The sequence below is a fragment of the Phyllobates terribilis genome, unplaced genomic scaffold, assembly GCF_046119375.1.
Source record: "Phyllobates terribilis strain yellow unplaced genomic scaffold, ASM4611937v1 Scaffold_11__3_contigs__length_659146591, whole genome shotgun sequence".
Taxonomy (NCBI): domain Eukaryota; kingdom Metazoa; phylum Chordata; class Amphibia; order Anura; family Dendrobatidae; genus Phyllobates; species Phyllobates terribilis.
Window position 1 is genome coordinate 386,568,903 of NW_027362771.1, and position 19,369 is coordinate 386,588,271.

Genomic DNA, 19,369 nt, shown 5'->3' on the forward strand with positions numbered 1-19,369 from the left:
ATACCTATATGTGAGCTTTGCTTCACTGTAACAGGACCGTGTATAACACAGGTGCAGTAGGGGAGCACATCGCACCCTATATCTCTATGTACGTATCAGAACGCACTGCTACTACAATAATAATGGCAGTCAAAATCAACTTAAAGTAAGAACTTAAAGTGTGGAAAAAGAAATACTGACCATTATGGGTTGGAGTATTTCGCACTGACTAGTTTATTGTTCTAGGCTGACAAAGTGACCATATGTTATACTTCATTAACCCATGAAAAGTCATGGGAAGCCATCTGCTTGTTATAGCTTTGCACCTATATGTAAGCGTAATTATAATTGAAATAAACAAGTTGATTGGTGGTAGAAGTCTCCATTTATTACATTTTATATTGCAGATTATTATTCCAATATTGCAGAACAGTCATCAAAAATACAAATCTAGAGAGAATGTACAGGAATCGTTTGTGTTCTTCTATGATGAAAATGAATTATAATGTATTGTGTAAGTGCATACAGTCGTGCACCCTGCTCTTGTCAAGCACCGTGTTCAGAGAGTGATTCCTGTACATGCCACAGGTACCCAGGTGTTCTGAAAACTGCTGAGAGACAGGGTAGTGGTAACATGGTGCCATTTCATAGGATGGTCGTATAGCACCATATTCTCTGGAGGTCGTTCTGAACAGGATGCTTTCTGGTCTGGCCTGGAATACGTTGCTTGTGGAAGTGCTGGGATTCATGGTACAGGAGAACACAGGGTTACCGAGGATCATACTGGAGGATCCACTATTCTCCTTCTTCTGGGTTTCGGGAAGGACGGGTGACCCTTGGAATGAAGACATTTTCTTCCAGTAAATTAAAAGTCTATATTACGAAATGACAAAAGAAATATGAAAGAAGTAAAATTATTATGATAAAAATAAACATTTGTCATGTTAGTGCACTGATATATGTGAGATCTGGGAATGTATTAGGAGGGGTGGCTTTACTATGTCAGCCAACACCATGTCCATTCCCCTAAAAAAAAGTAAGTGAAACAGGAACAGGTCAATTCTTTCACTGTTTCTGATTCAAATTTCACCCGTAGTAATGAGTGGGGAAAACTCTGCACATTATTCCTCCGATTGTATCAACCCCTTACTGGCGAAGCCGGTTTTCTCCTTCCTGACGGAACCCTATTTTTCGAAGCTGATGTGTCACTTTATGTAGTAATAACTCTGGAGTGCCTCTTCCAATCCCAGTGATTGGGTTTTTTTCGTGACACATTGTACTTCATTATAGTAGTAAATTTAGGTTGATAAACTTTGCGTTTATTTATGGAAATATCGGAAGGTTGGGGGAAATTTAGAAACATTTGCAATTTTCATACTTTTGAATTTCTATTATTTTCTATTCCTATTCAGTTTTGAAGTGACAGAAGGGCCTATACCTCAGAAAACCAGCAAAAGTGATAACATTTTAGAAAGTGCACCCCTCAACCTATTCAAAACTGCATTCAGGAAGCTTGTTAACCCTTAAGCACAGGCATTAATGCAAAATTACATGAAAAAATAAAAAATTATATTCTTTCAACTAAAATGTTGCTTTAGCCTCAAAATGTAATGAGAGAAAGAGCACCCAAAATTGCATTAAGCAATGTCTACTTGAAAACGCTGATGCCTCATTTGGGGTTGGAGTCTACTGTCTGGGCACACGGCAGGGCACTGAAGAGAAACATCACATTAGCAGAGCCCTCAAGCTGTCAAAATAACAGAAATGCCCCACGTGTGACCCCATTTTGGAATCCACGCCCTCCTCAGGGTATACATCTAATGGCGTGGTGATCTTTTTGGACTGACAGATGATTTATAAAAGTTTACAACATTGGGATGTAAAAATTAAAAATGACGTCTTTTCCACAAAAATGTTGTTTCAGACCAAAATATTTCCTTTTCATAAGGGCAGCAGAAAAAGATTGCAGGTGCTATGCCACATTTACCCCGCACCCAAGGGCAGAAAACTTCCAAATGCGACCCCATTTTGGTTCCTACACTCCTCATGAAATTCATTTAGGGGAGTGAGGAGCATTTTGAACCCACAGGTGCTTCATAGAATTTTATAATGCTGTGTTGTGGAAATAAACAATTAATTTTTTTTCCACAAAAACGTTATTTTATCCCCAAATTTTTCACAAGGGGTAATAGGAGTAAATGGAAAGTACAATTTATAAAGCAATTTCATGAATGTGATTGGAAACTGTGATTTGTAGTATAGAACTTGGAAGGGAAGAATCGCTATTTGGCTTCTGGAACACAAATTTGGCAGTAATAGTTTGTGGCACCACTTGCAGAGCCCCCAAGGTACCAGAATAGCTTAGACACCCCTCAAAGTGACCCCTTTTTAGAAACTACAGTTCACGTACGGGTGTAATGAGCATTATTATTCCATGGATTTTCCCACAATTTATTACTGGCTGCCCGAAAATGAAAAATGACTGTACATTTTTGTCTAGGACTTACCAGTTGATGACCTATCTCAATAGGAGATCGGTGGGGGTCTCACACCTGCACCAATCATCTGAAAAGTATTCCAGCCCGATGCTGATGTGTTGGCTGTACAATGCTTAGTTCCAGAGGCTTCTGGATCATTTTTTGAGCTGAATAGTGGGCGTGCCAGGTTTCAGATCCCCACTGATCTCATATTGATGAACGAACCATCGAATAGGTCATCAATGATTAATCCAGGAGGACCCCTATGAGTGGGTTCTCCCTGTGGCAGCAATGCCATATAGGGGTGCATCTCACTAAATTAAAATATCAAAAAGTTAATTTATTTCAGTTCTTCAATACAAAAAGTGAAATTCATATATTATATAGAGTCATTACAAACAGAGGGATCTATTTCAAGTGCTTATTTCTGTTAATGTTGATGATTATGGCTTACAGCCAATGAAAACACAAAAGTCATTATCTCAGTAAATTAGAATACTTTATAACAACAGCTTGAAAAATGATTTTAAAATCCGAAATGTTGGCCTACTGAAATGTATGTTCAGTAAATGCACTCAATACTTGGTCAGGGCTCCTTTTGCATCAATTACTGCATCAATGCGGCGTGGCATGGAGGGGATCAGCCTGTGGCACTGCTGAGGTGTTATGGAAGCTCGTCTGCATTGTTGGGTCTGGTGTCTCATCTTCCTCTTGACAATACCCCATAGATTCTCTATGGGGTTAAGGTCGGGCGAGTTTGCTGGCCAATCAAGCACAGTGATACTGATGTTTGTAAACCAGGTATTGGTACTTTTGGCAGTGTGGACAGGTGCCAAGTCCTGCTGGAGAATGAAATTTCCATCACCAAAAAGCTTGTCGGCAGAGGGAAGCATGAAGTGCTCTAAAATTCCCTGGTAGACGGCTGCGCTGACTTTGGTCTTGATAAAACACAGTGGACCTACACCAGCAGATGACATGGCTCCCCAAACCATCACTGATTGTGGAAACTTCACACTAGACCTCAAGCAGCTTGGATTGTGGCCACTCCACTCTTCCTCCAGACTCTGGGACCTTGATTTCCAAATGAAATGCAAAATTTACTTTGCATTTTCTTAGTGTCAATGACTGCCTTCTGGACATCTGTCAAGTCGACAGTCTTCCCCATGATTGTGGAGCCTACTGAAACAGACTAAGGGACCTTTTTAAATGCTTAGGAAGTCTTAGCAGGTGTTTTTGTTTATTATTCCAATTTACTGAGATAATGACCTTTGTATTTTCATTGGCTGTAAGCCATAATCATCAACAGTAACAGAAATAAACACTTGAAATTATTATTATTATTATTAATTTATATAGCGCCATTGATTCCATGGCGCTGTACATAAGGGGGTTACATACAAAATAAGAATATCACTACAGTAAACAAACTAAAAGATAGACTGGTACGGGGGGAAGTAGGAGTCACGTTGCTTTGTAAGATGGGGAAACTTCTATTTTTCAGCTGACAGATCTGAGTAGACTTGTTATGTTGCGGTTTTTATTAGTGCTCTTTGAACACATCAGTTATTAATGGCTTTTTATTCAGATTTTTAGGAGACAAAATGAACAAATAAGCAGCAATTCAGGAATTGTTTTACACCTTATTTCAACTGTTCATTCTTCAGGTCAGTATGATTACAGTGATGACAAAATTATACAATTTTTTTTATATTTTTTCTTTTCCACACTAATAATACTTGTTTTACAAAAAAAAGTTTTAGTTTTTGCATCACAAAATTATGAGAGTTATAAGTTTATATAAGTTTATATACAATAAGTTTCTGCCGATAGAGCTGTTTGGGTTTGTTTTTTTGAGGGATGACTTGAAGTTTTTATAGGTACCATTCTTTTATAGGCAACATTCTTTTTTATTTTTGTGTAGCAAAGTGAACAAAAAAACAGCAACTCATAAATTGTTTTTATTTTTTTACGCTGTTCATTGTGCGGGAAAAGTGATAAGGAAACATTTTTCTTTCAGTCAGTACTATTACAGTGATACCACACTGATATTGTTTTTTTATGTTTTGCTACTTTTATACACTAAAAACTATTTTTTGCAAAGAATAATTTGGTTTTTTTTGCGATGCCATTTCTGATAGCTATAACTTTTTTATTTTTTTACCAAATGAGAGCTTGTTTTTTTGTGTGGAATGAGATTACTTTCTCAGTGATACCATTTTTTTTTATACATGACTTTGTGGTCACTTATTTATTACATTTCTTTGTGTTACATTATGATGAAAATGTTATATTTTTGCAGTGTTTTTTTTATTCTTCTTTTATGGTTTACACCGTACAGTAAATAATGGGATAGTTTTAGGGATTAGGTCATTCTGGACATGGCGATACCAATTATGTGTAATTTTTATATGTGTTATCAGCTGTATATAAAAGTGTTACCTGTCATTGTAATCCTGCCTCTGCTGATAAGGAGTCTGCAGAAAACTCTTTCTGCAGGGACAGAAAATGTGAGTCTAAAAGAGCCCTGTTGATTAGTGTGAAAATTGCAAGATTACTAATTTTGTTTTTTAATAGATTGTGATATGAAAAAAACCTTGTAAAAAGCGTTTTAAAAAATGCATTAACAAAAAAACCTGATTTATTTAATAGGTAATTTTTAGTGATGAGCGAGTATGTTCTGTTAACCCTTTCAACGAGTATGCTCGGGTGAGTACCCAGTATCTTCAGCGTACTCGGTGATATGTTTGAATCACTCCCGTGTGCATGATTTGCGACTGTTTGACAGCTTTAATACATGTGAAGATTGCTTGTTTCTTAAGCATTCCTCACATGTATTAAAGCTGTCAAACAGCTGCAAATCATGCACACGGGAGTGATTCAAACATATCACCGAGTACTCTGAAGATACTCGGTAGTGAACCATGCATACTCGCTCATCACTAGTAATTTTCTGATCACACATTCATTTTAAAATTGTTTAAAAGAACAAAATGAGCTTTTTTCGTCATTTGCATATTGTTAATATGTCTGTCCATTCTGTGAGGTCCAGAATTCCATAACTTTTCCTTCTTGGTGCAGCAATCTCAATGTTAAAGAGGTTGTCCACTACTTTATCATTGATGATCTTTCCTTAGGATAGATTATCAATGTCTGATCAGTCAGGGTACGAGACAAAACGCCCCCGTCGATCAGCTGTTATCTGTGTCGGCGGCCACAAATGCAGGATTGCGGGGCTGCTCCTTGTGCTTGTAGCGCCTGCAGCTGAGTACTGCACATCCGCCCCCTATTGATTTGAATTGCAGGCAGATGTGTAGTACCCAGCCGCGGCCACTATCAAAAGACGGAGTAGCTCTGCATTCGAGAAGGTACAGCCACCGACGCCGATAACAGCTGATTGGAGGAGGTGCCAGGTGTCCGACCCCGGCCGATCAGACATTGATGACCTATCCTAAGTCATTAATGATTAAGTAGTGGACAAACTCTTTAAGGAGAGAGAGTGTGTGTATATGTGCATGTGTGTGTGTGTGTGTGTGTGTATATGTGTGTGTGTATATGTGTGTGTCATAGCTCCCAACCGTCCTGTTTTCTGCGGGACTGTCCCACTTTGAGGGCTCAGTCCCGCGTCACGGCTCGGCTGTTCTCCAGGCTGTGGAGGGTGGTGGTGAGCTGCGGCGGTGGAGCAGCGGGCACAGGTAGTAGCCGGAAGCTGCAGCTACCACGGTGCCCGCTGCTAAAGGGAAGGAATATTCACTCCTCTCCATGCCCATGGGAGTGGAGAGGAGTGAATATTCATTCTCCTTAATAGCGCACACTGTCAATGCAGCCCCCGGCTTCCTGCTGCGGCTCCGCAATCCTCTGTGCCCGCTATTAGAGAGAATAAATATTCACTCTTCTTCACTCCCATGACCATGGAGAAGAGTGAATATTCATTCTATTTAGTAGCGGGCACAGAGGATCGCTGACCCGGCGTGGAGAGGAGTGAATATCCCCACAGCTCACCTTGGCATCTGAAGGTGCATGGCAATGATGGCATGCGCTGCTCATTTGCTGAGATCAGATTGGGGATGAGGGGTGCCATGCATACCAGTATTGGGTCTGAGGAGGCCATACATACCAGGATTGCGTCTGAGGGGGCCATGCATACCAGGATTGCGTCTGAGGAGGCCATACATACCAGGATTGCGTCTGAGGGGGCCATGCATACCAGGATTGCGTCTGAGGGGGCCATGCATACCAGGATTGCGTCTGAGGGGGCCATGCATACCAGGATTGCGTCTGAGGGGGCCATGCATACCAGGACTGCGTCTGAGGGGGCCATGCATACCAGGATTGCGTCTGAGGGGGCCATGCATACCAGGATTGCGTCTGAGGGGGCCATGCATACCAGGATTGTGTCGGAGGGGGCCATGCTACCAGGATTGTGTCTGAGGGGGCCATCTGCTGAATGCCCCTCTGACAGCTCCTCCTGTCAGGGGAGAAAGAAATGTTAAATGAGCGTGGATTGCGGTGTAGCCAAAATTTGCGGCTACGCGCGTAGAATGATCAGTCCCTCTTTCTCTTCTTCAAAAGTTGGGAAGTATGATATATATAGATATAGATATATATGAAAGTAGCTAAGAGTTCATTCATATTTGAGGGAAGTGTCCCCACTGAATTGAATAGGACAGCAGTTGTTCCCTGCACCGCCTGAAGGTGGCGCATTTCTTTATAAGATAAGACTTCTAATGTAGAGCACACGCGACTGGACACTACTGTGCTGGAGCTAACACATACGATATAAACCTGTGTTACTAAAAATGAGCTGCCAACTACGTCCCGTAGAAAGACCCTCCATTATAACGCTTACCTCCGCAGTACAGAAGCCAGGAATCCCCCGGTGTGAGCCCTCCAGACCTCCGCAAGCCTGCCTCACTCGCCTCCAGCTCTCTGTGCACGTCCGTTGCTATGGTAACAATGCCGGCTCGGCGTCCCCACCTCTAGGCCTTGCCTCTTTGTTGACAACTCGATCTCGTCCGCTCTGCCTTCTGGGAAGTGTAGTTTCTTGCGCGTCTTATCGGTCGTTCAACTTCCTGCTAGTAAACTACAACTCCCGGCGTTCCGCGCTCGCACTCCCCGCCCCTGCTCTCCCAGCTGCTTCTGGTCCTCTCCCAGCGCAGATATTTTGCAGAGACGTCACTGGAAGGGACAGTAGCCGAGCAGCGGGCGGAGGAGCGCGGTCCATGTAAACACCACGCCTGGGGGTCCCCGGGGCCTGCCGCCGCCGCCTCTGCGGTAAATGACCTTGTGTTTGTTTTGGGATGACGAGGGTCCTCGCGGGTCTCCGGTGCTGTCGGCTGTCAGTTCTCACCGTGTGACTTATCGGCTGCTCGTTGCTCTCCCCAGTACACACTGATGCAACATCAGGGGACGTTTCATAGAGCGCCTGACTGGCTGCGTGTGGTAGATGACAATATTATGCTTTCTCCCTGCGACAAGGCGTCTCCATATGCTGCGACACAACAAAAAACACCTGTATTATACCGCCATTGGACGCAGCCGCAGCTTCATGTGGTGACCGCATCATGTGACCTCGCTACCAGCTGCTATCGCTGGCTCTTTCCTTATTGTTGCAGTTGTGTTAGTTGCATAAAGTTTGTCATTTGAATCTAAAAACTAGCTACCGAGCGTAGAGCGGTACTGCACGGCGACCAATCAGGCTACAGCTCTCATGTGTACAGCAGGTTGAGCTATGAAATCTAGGCTCTGATTGGTTCATGCTATATTTAGCTGCCCCGCCGTTGAGGTCCCCCATGCTCAGTCTGTGACAGCAGGGCATGCTGGGAGTTGTTGGTCCACATAACCGATAGTGATACATTTCTGGTTGTACAGTTTTGGTGAGCAGTGAACCATCTTTACACTAGCTTGTTCGTTGTGTGACACTATTGACTGTGCTGTAATGGTTAAAAAAAATCTTCAAAACAAAATATGCCAAAAAAAAAGCAAACTTGCTAGAACAAAATGCCTTAGGGAAAACTGAACATAAAGCCACAAAGTGTGTGAAGGAAGCCTGAGGGTCCCACCCAGAGGCGCCTGCAGAGAACCTTTACCCTCTTAAATATTTGCTGGTGATGTCACGTGACACCATTTTTATTTTAACCCATTTCCCGCCCTGTAGTTGCCGGTCTCTGCTCTGGTGACCTGTCTTTACCAAATCCGGTCAACTGTGCCTAAAGCAAACCGTCAAGAGATGTGAACTGTGCTAGATAGGACTAGATAGGAATTGATGAACAGGGGCCGCACTTTCTAAAGGGCCACGTTCCTACCTTCAGTATTTTACTTTTAGTATTTGTAAGGCAAATCCGGAGTGGGTGATAAATACAGAAGTTGTGATTAGTGATGAGCGAGCACATTGGAATACTCGGGTGCTCGACCCGAGCAACGAGCCCAATGTGAGTCTATGGGAAATTCGAGCATTTTTCAGGTGGCTCCCCCGGCGGTCTGCAGAGGGCCTAAAAATTGCCCATATCAATGGGAACAGTGCTCAAATGACATGGGAACAGCATGGGAAAGACCCCTGGAAGCATCTCTGACTCCCAGGTCACTGCTGTCAACGACGTGGTCAGAGTATTACGCCGCTTTTACGGACTCACAATAAAACATACAAAAACGAAACCATTTGGATTTTCCTGGGAAAAATGTTAAGGAGCATCCTTTCCAGGGTAATGACTTGTATATAAGGCAAAAAAAAACAAACAAAACACAAACAAAAATGCTCCTTCACACTTTGGCCTATGTCCACACGTAGCGTTTTTGATGCGTTTTTGCACTTTTGCATTGCTTTCAACGGTGAAAAAATACATTCACCAGTAAATGTCATTTTAACATTTTACAACCTTATCTGGCCATGTGGTGTGTGAGACATGATCAGACACATCCTGTTTCATCTATGAAGGAGGGACTCTGAAAGTCACAAGCACTATTCTTAAAGGGCCAGCAGTCGGCTATGCTTTGTTGTTCCCTTTATTAAAGAGTGTGTTTCCCGTACTGTTATTGCGTATGCAGTGACTGCTAGGGCTGCCAAAAATTTGGACGCACCCCAATACCCCTTTGAAGAGACGTAGGGGATGGCCTCATTAAAAAAAAAATTGTTACCATTGTTAAAGGGGTTGTCCGGTATTTTTTTTTAAGTTGCCCAATGTATTTAGCATGTGGGCATAAGTATCTCTGTAAATACCTTGTGTTGCAGATAATGCCTGTGAGCGGCGCTATCACGTGACCCCCGGCTGCAGCCGGCTCTGACATCCGCTGACGTCCTGACAAGTCCAGGCTGCAGCCGAGGGTCCCTCTTCCGTGTTCCACCGGTGGCTGCTGGGTTGTTGGCGGGGTTATTCCCCTGCGTCATACCCAGCATCCACCACACGCTCTCCCTGTCCCCATTCATTGGGAAAGCGCGCGGTGGATGCTGGGTGTGATGCGGGGAATAACCCCACCCACAACCCAGCAGCCACTGCGGGGACCCCAGCGCTGAGTCACGCCTCACTTGTCGTGACGTCATCACGGGGTCTCGTGATGCCTGTGAGCGGCCACTGATAGGGCCACTCCCAGACATTATCAGCAACACAAGGTATCTACAAATATATTTATGTCTACATGCTGAATACTTAGGGCAATTTAAAAAAAGTACCGGACAACTTCTTTAAGGAGTGGGTCACCTATACTGGTAATGCCCATGTACTAAGTGCATGGGCTGAAAAACATTTACCCCTGGGGGGGTATACATACAGAATGTTAAAGGTATGCCTCTAAAAATATTTCCTATGGGCATTATAAACACGCTTAAAAAAAAAAGTTATGTGGGTGTTGCATCACGGTCACCCTGGTGATATGGTGGTGGAAGATGAGGAGAAGGAGGAGGACAACAGAAAATAGACAAACTCAGGAAGCTTATACTCATGTCTGGGTGTGAAGAGGGGCATGGGAATAGAACCCCCTTCCCCCAAAAAAAGCCACTGAATTTGACATTGTTTCGCTGCTATCATCTGGTGGTGTTGAGAAGTCTGACCCAATCCAGCCCTTGCTCATTTTGAGAGGAGTCAGCCTGTCAGCATTTTCAGTTGACAGGAAAATGCGTCTATCAGTTATGACACCCCCAGCGGCACTAATAACCGGCTCTGACAAAACGCTAGCGATAGGGCAGGCCATGACCTCCAAGGCATAGAGAGCCAGTTCATGCCACGTGTCCAGCTTGGATACCCAATAGTTATAAGGCACAGAGGAATCACGGAGGATGTTGGTACGGTCGGCAAGGTACTCCTTCAGCAGCTTCCAAAACTTTTCCCTGCTTGTCAGAGTGCCCCACGCATCAGGGCCTGGGCGCTGGGAGGGGCTTAGAAAACTGTCAAAGACCTTTGACAGGCTTCCACTGCCTCTGCTGCATCATATTTGTCTCCCTTGCCTGTACTTCTTGGTTGTCCAATGACCTGTGACATCTGCCACCAGCGTGTTCAGATGGGAACTTTTGTAATAATTCCACAACAAGGGCTTTATGGTACAGCAACATTTTATTGCACCTCTCCGCCACGGAAAGGAGAGATAGAAAGTTCTTCTTGTAGCGTGGGTCTAGAAGTATGACCGACAAGTAATTTGTAATGCACACGCCCGGGCTGAGTGGCGTGTGCGTGTGTATGTAGTGATTCCACTGGACCGTGCCGGAGAGTGAATGCCTGGAGGGGCGTAACTAAGTATCCACCCGATCCGACCGGGGTCGCACGATGGCATACGACGCCAGTGCACCAAGGAGGAACCGAGCAGAGGGACCAGGTTCTACTCCAGGACAGACCCCGGACACGGCTGTTGACCCACAAAGGGGAATACAGGAACAGGCAGGTTAGGCTGGCACACAGACTGCTGGGTATAGGCAGACACGGCTGGTATGCAGACTGGCGGATGCTGGTAAGCACAACTGGTATGCAGGCAGGGAGGTACTGGCAGGTACGACAGGTTGGAGCACCGAGTGGATAGGACCCAGTACAGACTGGGACTCAGGAACAGAACCGCAGATGCGGTGGACAAACAGCAGAGTGAGGCCGCCCAGAGCGGCGAGCAAGAGCAGAACAAGACTAGACTGCCTGGAGCGGTGAGCGAGAGAAGAGCAGGACAAGGCCGCCTGGAGCCGTGAGCGAGAGAGGAGCAGGACGAGACTGCCGGAGCAGCGAGCAAAGGGTCAGAGCAGAGCGAGACTGCCGGAGCAGCGAGCAAAGGGTCAGAGCAGAGCGAGACTGCCGGAGCAGCGAGCAAAGGGTCAGAGCAGAGCGAGACTGCCGGAGCAGCGAGCAAAGGGTCAGAGCAGAGCAAGAACCGCCGGAGCGGTGAGCAAGGCAGAGCAGAGGGGACAGGGCTCTGTTCACACGGAACAGACTGGAAGGGAAAGGCTGAACCAGGTACACACAGGATACTTGCAATGAAGTAGCGAGTGGACTCTAAACTCACAAACGGGAATACAGGGACAACGAGTAGGAGTTAGGTACGGGATCAGATTCTGCAGGAAAAGGGAAGGTACGGACATAGAGAAAAACAGGTAACAGGCTAGGAGAGTATACAGACAAGAACAGACACAGCTGCAAGATACAGGAGCGGGTCTAGGTATGCGGCCCCTAAAAGGCGGAACGGAAAGGCTAGGAGCGTGTTCAGACAGGAACAGGCAAGATACAGGAACGGGTCTAGGTATGCGGCCCCTAGAAGGCGGAAAGAACAAGCTAGGAGCGTGTTCACACTGGCCTGGAAATACTGCCTCCAGGATAGGCAGAAGACAACAGACTAGAAGATAGTTCAGACACGGGAACTGATACCGCAAGGCAGGAAGCATAGACAGGACCTGCCACATCAGTGACAGGAAGCCAACTGACAGAACACAATGCTCAGGCATGGATTCCAGGGAGGAGCTGGGTTAAATACCAGGTGACAGACAGCAATAGGCTGAGGACGCACAAGGGGTGTGCCTGCAGCAGCTACAAGAAGCAGGAAGTGATCGGGCGCTGCCCTTAAGCCGCAGAAACAGAGGCAAGCAGACAGCATGGAAGGAAGCCAGGCTAGCAGATTGGACTGGAGATCAAGTGCGTTCTCTTGCACAGTGGGAGATGGACCACTATGCAAAGACGCCGCCAGGTATGTTACATAATTACTGTCACATAAAATGTATACAACGCGAGGGTCATGGGAAAGTCAGCGTAACATAAACTCAGCCATGTGTGGCAGACTACCAACAGGCAAGACTTCCCTGTCCCCACCAAGAAGACAGCTGTCCATGCTCTACTCCTCCTCATTCTCCCTCTCCTCAAGCCATCCACACTGAACGGATGGTATGACAGTTATGTGTGTAGTACCCTATGTAGCGCAGGAAACTAGGTCCTGTTCCTCCTCCTCATTATCACCCAATCCGCGTTGAGATGAGGCTGAGCTGTGTGGCATCACCCTGTATGGCTCCTTGCTCCATCTCATCGTGCTCCGCCTGCAATGCCTCCTCTTCAATTGTGAGCAGCGAGCGTTTCAGTAGACAGAGAAGTGGGATGGTAACCCTAATTATGGCGTCATCGCCGCTCACCATCTTGGTGGAGTCCTTAAAGTTTTGGAGGACGTCACAGATGTCAGACATCCATGCCCACTCATCAGCTCTAACCTGAATAACGACAGGCGTGTTGAATCTGGTACCTAACAACTGCCCTCTGCTGCGCAAAAATCCTTCCCAACATCTGCAAGGTTGAGTTCCGATGCATCGTGACATCGCACACCAGTCGGTGAGCTTGAAGCTGCATATGTTGCGGAATCATGGCGAGGGCAGCGGAAGCTGTAGGTGACCTTTGAAAATGGGCACACACACGGCGTACTTTGACAAGCAGCTCAGGCCGATCCGGGTAGGTTTTGAGAAACCGCTGAACCACTAAGTTGAGCATATGGGCCAGGCATGGTACGTGTGTGAGCTTGCCTAGCTTCAGAGACGCCACCAGGTTCCGGCCATTGTCACACACGACCATGCCTGGCTGTAGGTTCAGCGGTGACAGCCACAGATCTGCCTGCTCTTTTACAGCGGTCAACAACTCTGCAGCGGTTTGTCACCTAAGCATATTAGCTTCAGCACAGCCTGTTGCCGCTTGGCCGAGGCAGTACTGCACTTCTTCCAGCCTCCAACTGATGTCATTTCGGAGATGGAGGCTAAGGAGGAGGTGCAGGAGCTGTAGACTGTGGAGGCAACCTTGATTGACCCAGGGCCTGCAATCCTTGACTTTTGGAGGACGTGTTCCGTCCCAGGGTCCGACTGGGTCCCGACTTCCACTATGTTAAACCAGTGTGCCTTAAGCGAGATGTACCGTCCCTGGCCACAAGCACTTGTCCATGTGTCCGTGGTTAGGTGAACCTTCCCAGTAACTGTGTTGTTGAGGGCACGTGTAATGTTCTGGGCCACGTTCTTGTGTAAGGCGGGGACGGCACACTGGGATAAATAGTGGCGGCTGGGGACCGAATACAGAGGGACGGCCACCGCCATCAGGTTGCGGAAAGCTTCCGTCTCCATGAGCCTAAAAGGCAACATTTCAATTGCAAGCATTGGAGAAATGTGTGTATTTAGTAGTGTGGCTTGTGGGTCGTTGGCTGCGTATTTGCGCTTGCGTTCAAAGGACTTTGGTACGGACAACTGCACGCTACGCTTGGATGTGGACATGGTTGCTGATGGTGGTGGTTGCAAGTGTGCAATGACAGGTGCAGGGCGGGAGGCACCTTCGCATGCGCCATGGACATTGGATTGGTGTGCACGCACAACAGTGGAACAGGCAGTGGTGACTACTGCAGACACTGATTGTGAACCCAGGCGTTCAGCTCTCTTAATCGGGTGCTTTGCTGTTATGTGCCTGAGTATGCTGGTGGTGGTCAGTGACTTTATCGTCCTCCACCTCGTCTTCCACGTACGCACCCTGGGCCTCCTCCTGACCTGGTGGCAATTGTGTCTCATCATCATTATACACCTCTTGCGACAGTTTCCCACAGTCGCCTTCGTGTGACCGTGGCTGCTCAAATATTTGGGCATCGCTGCATGCAATCTCCTCTTGCCCCGCTTTAAGCTGACTAGGCGAGAGGCCTGAATCTATAAATGGAAATGTGAGCTGCTCTTCGGAGTGTCTAAGCGTGGGATCAGTTGTCTCTGGGCACTCGGCATGGTGAGATGAAGGAGGATCAGGGTGAGGAATATGTGGTCCAGACTCACAGCTGCTGAGACTGGACCGTGTGGAAGACAGGGTGGTGGTGGTGGTGGCAAACTGACTGGAAGCATTATCTGCTATGCAACCAACAACCTTTTCACACTTCTCTGGCTTTGAGAGTAGTGTTCTGCGGCCCCCTTGTTATTGGGAAGATAGTTCGACATGATGTGGGTGTTTGTTGTGCTCCCTCAGCAGGCAGTTTCATCTTGCTCATGGCCTCTGCGTGCACCATCACGTCCACTTCCCGTCCCTTGCCGTGCGCCTTGCCCATTTTAAATGGAGTGTAATATTTGGCACTTTCCAAAAAATGGCTGTATTATTACCGCAGTAATATGGGATCACGTCTGATGATGGACAAGTTTCTCTGCTTCCACAATACAGAAATGCGAATAAAATCAACCAAATCTGACTGTATGCTGCTAACAAACGGAGCAGTTAAAATGGTGTATTATATTGCTTTTTAAGCAAATAATCAGGATTAATAGCAAAAATAATATTAGCCCTGATATCTAGAGCTATGGATATCTGTAACAGCAGCAGCAGACAGAACGTGCAATGGACCTTATTCTGCTCATACACTCTCCACAAACTTTGCCTGCCTAACTCCTGCTATCACCAGCATTAATAATATATGCAGCTGGATTAGTCCTCAGAAGGACTGTTAGTTCAGATGGATATATATATACTCCTGGAGTACCATTACCTATATCTAACTATTACACTGCCACTTCTCTTCCTGACGCAGCAGCAGCTCTCCCTACACTGCCTGTTTTCAGGGTACACTGTGACGAGCATAGCGGCGCCAGGTCTGATATAGACCTGATGACGCTGTGCGGCCAGCCAATCACTGTAGTGCCCACAACCAACATGGCTACGGCATTACAGTGAGTGGCAGAAAATCCATGCATGTTCATTGGTTCTGTAAAGAGCGCCAAACATGCAGGGCGGGGACCTGAGCTCCCGCCCGAGCAACCCGGAAATACTCGCCGAGCATGTCGAGCAGTGAGATGCTCGAGCGAGTACCAAGCAGTGGCGAGCACGCTCACTCATCTCTAGTGGTGACGTGTTTTTATTATACTTTTCCTCTGATTGTCTCCTGGTTTTGGCTCCCACTACTGAGAAAAATTACTGATAGTGGGGCCGTGGCCTAAGGCAGATTAGCAGAGGGAGCTTTGTGTAGTAGTCAAACCCATGAGGAGTAGTGGAAGATTTCAGCTGTGAAGCCTGAGGGATTCTGAATGCAGCTCTAGACAGTATACAGTGTATAAATTATAATCCGTACTATAGGAATATACAGTAGTTTATTTTGTATTTTGTACATTCTTCATTGATCTGTAAAAATAGCGTTCAGAGGTGAAATAAAGGAGCATATGTGTTAAAAACCTGTTAGTCCACATTGCCTGGACTTGTTCTGCTTTCTGAAAATCAGTATGTCAGCACCCATGGTTTTCCCCTCTAGTAAAATCATTTTAAACACTTTGAAGTTTTTATTTGGTAAGCAGATGACTGACACCTCCCCACTTTGGAGGTTAGTTCAGCTCCTATATATCTGCTGTTGGTAGAGGACTGCGGGGATGTACCAGCCGTAATGACCCATTAACAACCCACCTTCCCAGGAGTAACTGACAGACACAGGTCTGACCCTGCGAGACGGCGCTTGGTAGGAGACTTGGAGCGCCAAACACAAAGGTTTGTTTATATTGTTTTCTTATAGTCCATCATAAGGTTAATCAGGTGCTCGCTGCTCCTGCAAGTGGTCCCTGGTGCTGGAATGCCCTCTGGGTGGCTCCTAGCATCGACGTGCCCTCAGTCCTTTGCAGTAAGTGCTGGACAACCACTTCCCCTCATCTCTTGATTGATAGCTGTTGTGTCCAGCTGGGAGAACGCTATAGCCATCACTAGAGAACAGAGGGGATGGGTTCTGGATTACTACTACTCCATTCAAGAGTGCATTTACACTACATGATGTTCAGCGTTAAACGGCTGCCGAACCAAAGCATCATTTAACCCGGGGAATGAACATTTTGCTCATTCATTGGGTGATTGGCAGCCTGTTTAAACTGCACAATTATCGCGGAACAAGTATTCCAATAATCATGCAGTGTAAGGGAATCTGTCAACAGGTTTTTGCTATAGAATCTGAAAGCTGCATGATGTAGGGGCAGAGACCCTGTTTCCAGCGATGGGTCACTTACTGGGCTGCTTGGTGCAGTTTGATAGAATCCCTCATTTCTCTGCTGTAGATGTAGCAGTGGTCAGAATGATGAGCTGTCTATAACCCCACACACACCCCTGATTGGCTGCTTCCTGTGTACACTGTACATTGTCAGCAAGCTGCTAATTAACGATGGAGGTGGAGTTATACAGACTGGCATGCACATGACTCCTAGTCCAGCAATTATAATCTGTTATTAAAACACGGATTGTATTGAAACTACATCAAGCTGCTGAATAAGTGACATCCCTGGAATCAGGCTCTCTGCCCATACATTATGCTTTTCTCATATTAACAAATTAAATAGCAAAAACCTGCTGAAAGCACCCCCTAACCCCGAGAGATCCACCTACACTATGCTAGAGAGAACTAAGCACATTATGGTAGATGAACACAGGAAGTCTGACCACAAGAGATCTTCTCATTTACATACTCTCCAATAGTTTCATTTTCTTGTAGTGAAGTGAAATAGCTTCTGGATTGGTAGAGGAGTGTACACACTAAATATGTAGAAAAATCCTTTTCCCCGCACATTGATTTCTGGTGGCAATGCTAAACATGGATTAGCCCCATTGATTTGACTTGCACTGCTCCTGGATCTGTGGCATGTCACACTGCACATTCACTGCATCTAAGACTTTTATTGAATTTCTGCCTCTTTCACATTTGTGCCCTTTTTCTTTTCTTTTTTAGGCTCCTAATCCATTGTATGAACATACCCTTTCTAGTGCATTTCCACCCAAAGCATACTTAATAGAACTCGTCATGAGGATTTTATACCTTAAACTATTGGCATGTATGTAAAGGGGCTTTTATGCTGATGAAATCAATACCTTGGTGATAGAAATCTGTTTTGCAATTTTTGAGAAATCCAGTGTTAAAATCGCGTGCACTGAGCTGCAAGTGCATTGTCCCACCCCCAAAGCACTTTCAGCTCATTTCCATATGATTTTAACCCTGGATTTCTCAGAAACTGCAAAACAGATTTGTGCAATCAAGACTTGACATACATGGCATTAGTTTGAGGTATAAAATCCTCATGACAGGTTTCCTTTAAAATTAAAGTGACATGACAACATTTCCTATTGTGCAGGAAAGATGGTTTACATTTCCTTCAGGATATTGGCATATCAACAAACATTGGCTAGAGTAGTAAATTTGGGTTTATTAAAGCACCACTCCAGTGTTTTTTTTTTTTTTTAGCTGCGCTGGAGTGGTGCTACTAATCTAAGTTCCTTGGCCCTAGTATTCTATTCACCAGCTGCCATGTTAAGCTGTTATCAGCCTGTCTTCTTCTGCAGGTTGTGACCGGCCGGATCGCTCCAGTGTTTGCCGGACGAACTGGGAAATCACAACTCAATGTAAGTCTATGAGAGCCAGAACGAGACTGTCATAGACTTACACTGAGAGCTGGTGACCGTTACCTCTGACTTCTGGTCAGTCAGAAGTTGTGGTCACAAGATGGCGGTGCAGGACCGGAGTGGTGCTGGGAAGAGCTGAAGACACTGGCTGGTAAGTATAATAATAGGGTCAGGGAACTTGGGTTAGTTGCACCACTCCAGCGCTGAAATGAAAAAAAAAAAACACTGGAGTGGTATTTTAAGGAGTTTTCTTCCAAAATTGGCATAAAGGTATGGTCATAATGATTTTTTTTTTATGCAGAAACCAAGGGTTTTAAAAAACATGCGTTTTGAGAGTTTGAGCTCCAAAAACTCAGTGTGAACATACTCTACAATACTTAAAAAAAAAAAAAAACATACTGCGAAGGGGAGAAAGAGTTTTGACATGAGATACATAGATTCTCTGTACACTGTGGGATGCCACATTTCTAATCCCCCCCAACATTTTTTTTAATGTTTGTTCCATATTTAAAGGGATGCACCGAGTCCTGCTGAGACATAGAGAACCTGCGCTGTGACAGTATTGTGGTTACAGCAATGATCTGCTGATTTTCACCATCTCCACAGGAAGCTGTATTGCATGTTGTGTATTAACTATGCAATTTAGCAATGACATTTTATTCATATAAATCAGAGAGGAGTGCAAGGAGTTAAAAAGAACCTTTCGGGTCCCCCAGGCCTCCCCAACCACCACCATAACGCTATAGAATTCTTTCTGCACTCCAATAATGTCCTTGTTGTCCTAGGCCAACCTTCATATTTGTGCCAAACCAAAGTTTACATTGCCAATCGCTATATGCGAATGACACGGGACTAGTTGGGTAGGACATCGCTTCCTCCAGACTAGTTGACCTCAGGACCTGTAATTATACCCACCCCTAGGCATGATTAACCTTCTTAAATGCTGTAGTGATTCTAGTACTGCTATGTCCTCTCTGAGCATGTGCAGAAAAGAAAAGTTCATCAGCGCACTGCACATGCCCAGGAAGCTGTAGTGTTTAAAATGCCGTCCCACACGTTGGCGTACAAATCTTTAGTGAACCATTGCTCATAGATCTTTGTTTTATTTAA

At 45.5% G+C, this 19,369-nt stretch overlaps 1 protein-coding gene across 2 annotated transcripts in view; it reads left to right on the plus strand.

Moving 5' to 3' along the window:
• The first annotated feature begins 7,570 nt into the window (after positions 1 to 7,570).
• CCPG1 (cell cycle progression 1) overlaps positions 7,571 to 19,369 on the plus strand; it is a 44,850-nt gene continuing 33,051 nt past the window's right edge. For both annotated transcript variants that reach the window (XM_073652999.1, XM_073653000.1), the window contains exon 1: positions 7,571 to 7,727. The gene's annotated coding sequence lies outside the window, so the exon portion shown is untranslated. The remainder of the gene's footprint in view (positions 7,728 to 19,369) is intronic.